The sequence below is a fragment of the Brachyistius frenatus genome, unplaced genomic scaffold (genome assembly GCF_029030835.1).
Source record: "Brachyistius frenatus isolate BFR_SWC_R1_liver_20210118 unplaced genomic scaffold, ASM2903083v1 Contig_132, whole genome shotgun sequence".
Lineage (NCBI taxonomy): Eukaryota > Metazoa > Chordata > Actinopteri > Embiotocidae > Brachyistius > Brachyistius frenatus.
Genome location: NW_027210731.1, coordinates 563,909 through 573,358, shown reverse-complemented (window position 1 = coordinate 573,358; position 9,450 = coordinate 563,909).

The window sequence follows — 9,450 nt, the reverse complement described above, 5'->3', positions numbered from 1 at the left end:
TCCGTTCTGAAAAAAAAAAGTGGTCTAAAACTTTTGTAGCTTCAGAGGCAGCTGCACAAAATCTGCTAAATGTCCAAATGGGGCATTAGTTGGTACTTCAGACTACAAGTTTAAAGAAGAAAAAGGTGTGAAGTAATACAATAAATGTCGTTTCTAGAAGACAGAGAAGCTTGAAAATCAATTATGGAGCTGAAAAATGAAGTGCAATTCCAGAAAACACGAGTTTGGCTTTGCCTGCCGAGTGCTCACAGCTTCAGTCTTCACTGTGATTATAGTCTGGAAACCCTGTTCACACGAAGGTTTGCTCAGCCACACTGAAGGGCAGACCAATCAGTGACCAGTGAGGGTGGCTATCCAATATGGATGCAACGAATAGAAACAATCTTCAATGGAGCGTAGCCATATACTCAATCAATCAAGTGATACTCAGCAAAGAAAACACATGCAAATAGGCAAAACACACAAACATTTGACAACATTGTCACCAATTTGTCGACACGTGCAGCATTTACAAAAAATGATGCAAAGTGGGGAAAAACAACCAAATACAATTGGATTGTTGTTGTTTGTGTAAGCTGATTATCTGTCAGTACAAAAAAAAATTGATTTTGCATTTGCCTTCATGGCCACCATGAAAAAGGTAAGAAATGCACTGTTGTAGAAATGAAGTGTTGACTCTTTGTGTTACGAGTGAGCCATTTCACATTTGAGCTTTAAATATCACTTAATGCAGCCAGAAGAGGAAAATGTCCAAAAGAAACCCCTGTGCGGGTTGAGAAATTGATCTTTTTCAGGATCTGCCATGATGATTTATTTACTACGTTTGATGGGAATAAGAAATGGCAGCACTACACCTCAGACAGGTGGAGTAAGCTGAACTGCAGACCGCAACTCTTTCAACAGAGTACCGAGACCAGAAATGGAAAAATAAAACTAGAACCTCATGCAAACAACCACGAGAACAACGTTTTCCGGCTCAATGAATAATTCAACTGGACTATCGTTTGACTTTTTCCACGTCAGAAAATGCAAATCTTTTTTTTTTTTTTTGCCCGGTAAAGAGGAAAGGCATATGTAACGCGCATTAGCGTCCCTGTCTGATACTTTAACACCTGAGGTTTCAGAAGTATTCTCATTTTGTGCTTGTTCATTACTCCCACGCAGCTTTATAAAGCTGTCAGCTCTAATAAAGTAGAACCACGTAGAGCGGATTAATTTCACGGTACAGTTCTGTCCTCTGACCTGCGCGCAGATCCATACGAGGAACATGAGACATGATTTGGACGTGGACCAAACAGTTTAGAGGGTCAGAGTTGCGCGTTTGGGCCTTTTGAGCACATTCAGAAATGATTATGGGATTTCTATACTGTGCTTAGTCAGCTGAGACCCAGGCACAATGGAGGTGGCTGACATATGTACAGAATGTTTATTAGGATGTATTTTTTATTTTTTTTTACCGACACATCACTGATCCAGTTCAGCGGAGGAGTTTGGAGGGTTTTTACAACAAGAAAAAATTAAAAATCTATCCAAACACAAAGAGGCCTCTGGTCAGTGCGAGAAATATTTCTAATAAAGCTAGATAAAACATTACAAGCCAGTTGTGACTAATAAAAACTTGTCCGAGGGGCTAATTAGAGTCTGGATCAGACGTGCATCGTCCAAGCGAGAACAATAACAGCAGAAATTGATGAAGAGACATATCAACAGGCGAAGCAGCAGAGTAAATGTTTTTACAAATGGTGCGGGGTGACGTGGACCTCGCACACAGTTCAAGGACGGAGGTGAAGGATATTTGATGGAGTGTCCAAAATATGACACACGTTTTATATTACGCAGTGTAACGGGTCATCCTGTGTGCACTTTCAATCGAGTTTTGAGGTCTCAGGATTTTTATTTTTTTTACCTGTGAAAAGATTTGATAAACCGTCTTCATATCGCTGAGGGGATTTAGAACAACGAGTGGCATTAATAAAATATTCACTGTTTTGACTGTTTGCACTTGACAACCATTTTTCTGATTTGTTTGACATTCACCTGGTTACGCTGATCGTCTGGATCACTGTTCGGCCGAGAAATGTTAACAAATAAAGTGGTGTAACATTTTTAAAATCAAAAGACTTAATAGTTTTAGCTGGTTTTGTCACTTAAAAACATAAAAGCCAGTCAGAAATCAGAAAAATACAGTAAATTTGTATTAAAAACAGTTATTTGTATCTTTTTAAAAACATTTTCTTTTTTTTTTACAGACCTTTAAACTCCAGTGTTTCGGGTAATAAATCAGTCAGATTGTGTCAATAATAGAACCTTGGCTTGCTTGTTTGATATTAATTTTATATTGCTTCCACATGGTAATGTTCTGTTAAACGGCTCCAGTCTTGCATATGTTGAGTTAAATCAGCTGCTCAGTCAGCGACAGTGAACAGAGGTTTGCATCGTCAGGTGCTCTTTGCGCTGAGGGGCTGGATGCTGCCAAGGCTGGGGAGGTTTCATAAAATAGGTCTGCATGAAGTGACATTCTGTCAAATATTGCACGGGGTCGTATGTGGTTTCCGTGATAAATAATAATGTCAGCAGTCAGAAATCAATACTTTGTTTATTGTTTTGTTTGATTTGATCTATTTTACATTTTAAGCTCAACCTAGCTTTTGAGGAGGTGGTACGTTCCAGTCGGGTGAAGCTGATAAAGAAAACTGCCATTCACTGGTAGGAGAGAGGGGTGATAACTTGTGCTTGGGCTGTGAGGTTGTTTTTTGTTGTTTTTTTTGTTTTGTTTTTTTTGGCCTGAGAATTTTGGGCACCGTTTCATTGGAATCTTTTGGATAACCGACCTGCTTCTCCAACATCCCCTTTAAACTTTTCCAGTGCGGAAATCCCAAGGAATTAAAAGCAGACATAAAATATGTAACACAATTTAAACAATACTATATAACTGTAAAACCAAAACTTTATGAATACAAACTAAACCAAAAACTAAATATCCACATGAAGAAAGACTAAAAGCTCAAGTAAAATTTCACATAAACAAATAATTCTGATCACACACATTCACACACATTTTTAAACTGCCTTAATGTGTCCTCTTGTTGTTGGGAGCTCTTTTTCAGGCTGTATGACACAAGTATAGAAACAATTGTAAATGTTCTACTCTAGGACATGAACAACTGGGTGTGTTGATGTTAAAATATTCAATCTTTAATTTCTCTTTTTTTTTTAACGCTGATGTAGAGTCCTATATTCTACTGTTGCCTTTGCATTGAAACACCTCAAATGTAAAGGGAAGTCTCTTGTAAATTTCTTTATCATTAAGCAAACAGTATCCACATGAAAATAACTTGATCCACTCAGCACACAGCAGCCTTCAACTTAAATCACCTGAGACAGAGAACATAAGCAGGTTGGACAACAAATTGCCCGGCTGATTTGGTTTTGGAGGTTGTGGGTAATCCGGTGTGATTTGAGGCTCTTGACTGTACATCTTTGAACAACTTAATACTCACTAGGCCAAACTGAAGTTAATGGGAAACATGTTGGCTGTAAATCCACACAGGTGTGTGTGTGTGTGTGTGTGTGTGTGTGTGTGTGTGTGTGCGTGCGTGCGTGCGTGCGTGCGTGCGTGCGTGCGTGCGTGCGTGCGTGCGTGCGCGCGCGCGCGCTGCCAGAGAAAACGAGAGGCAATGAAGCTTGTGCTGAAAGATCAAGTGATCAGTGACCAGTTAGCATGTATGCTTATAAACTCATGCTAATGCCACTAAATAAAGTTGACCATCAAACTATGTTGATACAAATTATTATTCACTATTCATCAAGGTCACGCCATATTATAATTTGAATTCCATGTTCAAACATGTACTAAATCAATGAGACCTTTTGGTATATATATATATATATATATATATATATATATATATATATATATATATATATATATATATATATATATTATGTTGTTGTTGTTGTTGCCAAAAGTTGTACGCAAAGATCAACACCAGACTCAAGCCGGCGCGCCAAATTACAAAGCTGGTGCCAAGACACAGTTAGCGTATCTTAGCTTTGCTTAGTATGAATAAAAGAAGTGGGGAAATGGCAAATCTGGCTTTGACTGGCTGGACTATGTTTTGGATGGGTGTGGAGACTTCCTGGAGTCCTGCCATCACTTCCAAGTTGCCGGGCAACCAACCGAGACTCAAATGAGCATTAAATTTGCTGCTAGGCCTTTCGGACTGAATCATGCTAGCTGGCCAGAGCAAACAGCCCGTTCCTGTGATCCCCCCCCCCACAAACCTGTGCTCGAGTCCCTCCTCCAACTGGCTGTTTTGACCTCTCCACATACATGCAGGCCCTAGTTACCTCCTAAAGACAATCAACTCCAGGCCGAAACACAAAAATCAACAAACGCCGCCTCAAAAAGACTGACGATGTTTGAGGCTCAGGGCAGTGCCATTGTCGAGGATGAAAGAGTTCACAATTCCTGCCGTCAGAGAAAGCACATGTCCCGCAAGACACTTCTTCGCTATCAAATCGACAGGCATTAAAGTAAACGGCTCCGAGGGGCTTTAGGAATGTCTCAAATCCATCACGGCTGAGTGTTCAGTGTTTCTTTAACCTTGCGGTGGAGAAAAGGGATCACGGGCATCGCTATAGTGGAAACAGGTTGATCACTGTTTCCATCCAGGGACGTCCCTCAAGTCTGAACAAGAGACGAGGCAGAGCGGAGGAGGAAAGAGATGAATTTCATGATTTGTCAGCGATGAGTCACATTTGTTCCACCGCAGAGAAAAGGATGCAATGCATCTTTTGTTTATTCGCATTTTCTGTGAATAGGTCCGAGAGGAAGAGAGGGGTGTCTTCATTCACGGCTCATTTTGGAAGACGTCACGTACAAAGGGTTCGCAATGATCCCCATTTAATGAGTCGTTCCACTGTGATGCCGGACCGGGTGGGCCGTGTCTTTGTTGCCCGGTTATCAGACTCCTCTGATGGCATTCAGCAGACAAGCATCATTAAGTTTTGTGGAGAGTTGACTTCTCAGCTATTTCCTTTTTGTAAGGCAGCCATTGCCCTGCAGGCAATTACTACCGAAGCACTCTGACTCCACTGTAAAAGGAGGCAAGTAATGTTGTCGTTTTTCTTTTCTTTTTATTATTTCACATAAATTAGAAGATTTTAACAATTCTACGCAAAAAAAAAATATAGTATGGGCGCGTATAGAGTTGGTGATAAAATACAAAAAAAAGTCATTCATATTTCAAGCATATAAAACCATTTGTTTGACCCATTTTTAAGGCAACTTGTTGAACCCTGTGATGAATGAGCAGACTGTTTTTCATCTCAAGTCAACGAGTAAAAAAAAGTCGCACTTTTTACTTATAACAAGCAACATGTTACTACTTTTTTACTCCATTAGAATTTATATTTACAGAATATTGCATTTTTACTGTACTACATTTATTTATAGCTTGACTCACCCAGCAGTATAAATATTTAGGTTTTGTACAACGAAGAAAGATCATTTTCCAGATATAATATTTCTTTATCTGTATTTGAAAGAATTTTCAACTTTTTAAGGATTAAAGCAGATAGATATGAGATTAGACCTATTAAACCGCCATATTTTTTTTTACAGTGTAACACCACACACGCACTGAAGAGTCAGGCTCTCTGAAGTCCGAGGAGAGCGGAGTTCAGGCAAATCCGCTGGCGTTTTTCTAAAGCACATCACACTCCGCTCGCTATGTTTTCATGGCCGCTGCTTTCTCTCAGCTCCTCGTTGTTTACCATTACTCTGAGTGTTTTATTGATCTCACTCTGAGTGTTTTATTGATCTCACTCTGCCGTGTCATCTGTTGAGATTTCACTGAAATTTATAACACTTTCTGATGACAGGAGGTGGTGTGAATTTTCTCTTTGGTGCTTCAGGATGCTCTCCATCAGTGGGACACTGTGGAAGAGCAAACATAATGTCGGCCCCACCAAAGGGTCTTATCTTTTTTTCTTTTTCAGAATTACAGATATTTGTTTTCTTCCTGTTAGTGTTATTTTGAAAAACCTGCCTCATTTTTTTAGACTATGTCTTAATATAAATCCTTGGAAGACTAAATACAACATTGAATGTACTGACCCTTCAAAATGGCATTGTTGTTGTGTTGAAACATTTTGTAAATGTAAAATTTATGTTAAGTTAAATGAATGGTAATGTTACCAAATGTGTCAGCTCCTGTAAAACCGGTAACGTGAGCAAAGCAATGACAAGCTTCATTCCCCCTGCACGTTTAAGATGTTGGTCCCAAAGCAGAACACAAAACAAGCACCCAACATTTTTTGTTTTGTTTTTTGTGTGGTTATTGGAGTAAGACATCATATTATATTGGACTGGACTTGTAGGCTGACCTTTGAGAGGTTAAGTGTTTCTCATACCCAGCACGGAGCCCAGATTGTGAACTTGCTCCACTTGGGAAAAGGGCAAAGTGAAATCCTCAAATGTGTTTCATAAGTTTCTGTCTCATATGGCCTCATTTTGTAGGTGTAATGTTAAATACAGAGTATGGACTGCTGCGCAGGACACAAGACACCAAAGGAAGTGACCAGATGTAAACACATATAAAGGAAACTCCCAGTGGAGCTCTTTCTAGGAAACTTAATTATACCAGTTATTTAATCACGTAAATCAAACTTGAAAATAATTCCGCCTTAGACACAGAGTTAAGCTATTTTTTTGCATCTAGAAATCTCATTTATACATGTTGAAACTGCAGAGAAATTCTCATGGCTCAAAACAAGAGGCGAGGTCGCGCTGTGTGTTTGCCAAGACTTCAGAAATGTCACAACCAGTTTTCTCCATTTGAACTTGAACCATAAATACGCAGAAGGTAATGCAAATATTGAGTGAATTCATCTGGTATCACTGCTTTGTTGTGATTTGCAAACAGTATAGCAGCAACATCAAGTTCGGAGATGCAGGCTTGTTCACTGTACGGTCACCAGTTTAAATCTCCAGACTGGCCAAAAAAATGTGGTTGGAAGACATAATGCACTGAAACTTCTCCATTCTGTCATCAACAATACTCTTAACCCCCATCTATTACAGCCGAGCTGAGTGGCCAGTATGCGTTGGAGATGACAGCTTCCAGGTGTGCATGTACTGACAAAATGAAGGCATTAAAAAACATGTCCTCAAGTTTAAGAGGCCCTTTATGTTGGCGATCGTCAGTTGTGTTGCACTAATTGCCATCAATTAAAGGCTTGCTTGGAACCAAGACGGACATGATACCACAAATAGTGTTCGCTATCAAGTACTGTACACAACTTGTACCCAACGGAAAAGCAAGAAACAGCAATAGAGGAAGTAGAAAACGGGCTTACACGCAGAACTGTGGAGCTTAAGCACCCAACACAACAACGAGCTTTAGCATCACTTTAATCCACGCCAGAGCAAATGAGAAAAAGATCGACGGCATCAAATTATAGAAACCTACAATGTCAAACTTTGAAATGAAACAGTGCCACCGTCACTACTTCATTTCAAGCCAAATATGATGTTGAGCCACGATAGGACAGGGGGCTCTCCTTTAACATACATGCGGCCATGGAGAGTAAAACCTCAAAAATATTCGCTGGCAACAATGTTGACTTTTGGCTTCGCAGCAACAATTCAGAGGCACCTCCTTACAAGGCATCCAAGAAATGCTGGCTACAAATCAAGATGAAGCTTCTTTTTTTTTTTTTCCTCTCAGCCATCAGTCATGAGAAACTCTCATGACTGATGACAGGCATTTATACATCGACCACCGGCCCTGTTGGTCAAACTTGATTCATGACATGAAAATCCATCTTCTCATGAGAAAGATCGGTTTACCGCTCAAAATTGCAAACACAGACACTCACTTACACTATATGTGCACACAGAGCAGAGAGTGTGAAGTTTATCAATTTGTAGCCAGTAGACAAATAAGCTGAAGTGCCCACTGTGGAGAGGGCAGTACAATGAAACGCTACAGTGAAAATGAACTGAGCCGTGACACCCCCCCCCCCGTGGTGAGGAAAGTCGCATAATCTGTCAACAAGAGAGGGATGTCACGTAGGTCAGAGGTTGTGGAACTACCTTGGGTGGCATAGTTTTTCTTTTCCCTGCAAAATCCTCCCTCGGGAAGCCACGAGCAGACTTAGAATAGACGCGAACGCGGACAAACGCATGCTGACCTCTCAGTACCCCACAGCGACTTCTAATCTACACACTATTCCCCTGCTGAACATCAGGGTGCACTGGGACAGAGATGGGGAGAGACGATGATTATAATGAATGTACAGATGTAGACCGAGGGACAGACTGCGGCCAAGCAGGGATTTTGTTGGCACGTGCAGTCATGGGAGACTTTCAGAGCACGTTAAAGACTCCAGTCTGTCAAAATTTTTCATCAAGTACTTTATATCCTTCTCTGCTTCTTTTTACTACATTTTTAGTTTTTTGGCAGTCGTTGAAAAAAAAAAAAAAAAATCATTCATTACCCTTACCAGAATGAAGATAAGATGGATGGATGGATGTCCAGCATTCACCACCATTTCAACATTAACGTGGCCTTTGGATCTTAAACTAGTTAAGGTTTCTTTACGTTTAAAGAAACACCTTAGTTTGGGTTACAATAATAATCTCTTGGTTAGGGACCATAATTAAAAGAAACCAGTGTTAACTGTCAAAAAGAAACTGGAAATAAACAGCATTTTTCACTGCATTGTGTTGACCTGTCCATCCACCCCAACCTCTTCCCTGTGTGGACTTTGTGACTCTTCAATAGAGTCACCCAACTCCCTTCTGTGTTCCTTTCAAATCAGGCGAACTCCGTATAACTCTCGGTATATTTTCATCTCCTTATTCAGTAAGACATCTGAACTAAATACCTAAATATCTAAATATCACCACTGCAACCCGATTAATAACAGAAATGACTGTATTCTAACGTCCATCATCTGAACCTCTGCTGAGTACTAACAACTGGCAACCTGTGTATGCAATGTATTTATTGTGTATGTATATGTATATATATATATGTGTGTGTATAATATGTGGATGTGCATGTGTGTGTACGTGTTCAAACACCTACTTAGAAGTGTCTAATGTATTTATAAAGTTCTTTTGACAATGCAGGTAAACAAAATAGTTTTTAGAGAACACCGGACATAAACAGAACAATAATCAAACCATTGCATTCAGATATTGAATAGACATGAAGGGAGGGAGTCTGCAGGCAGGGTAAGGTGGGACTAAAGGGGATTTCAGAGGGCCACAGGAGGCCTGTAAACCAAAATAAAGCCTGCTGGTGTTTCCCCCTGATCCTTCAGCCCTTGTGTAGTCTTTAATAGATTCCCTGATAGTCACTTGTATACAGATGGTAGATTCATAACTCCAATCACAAGTCGTCACTGGGGCTAGACACAGATGGCATTCAATGTTGC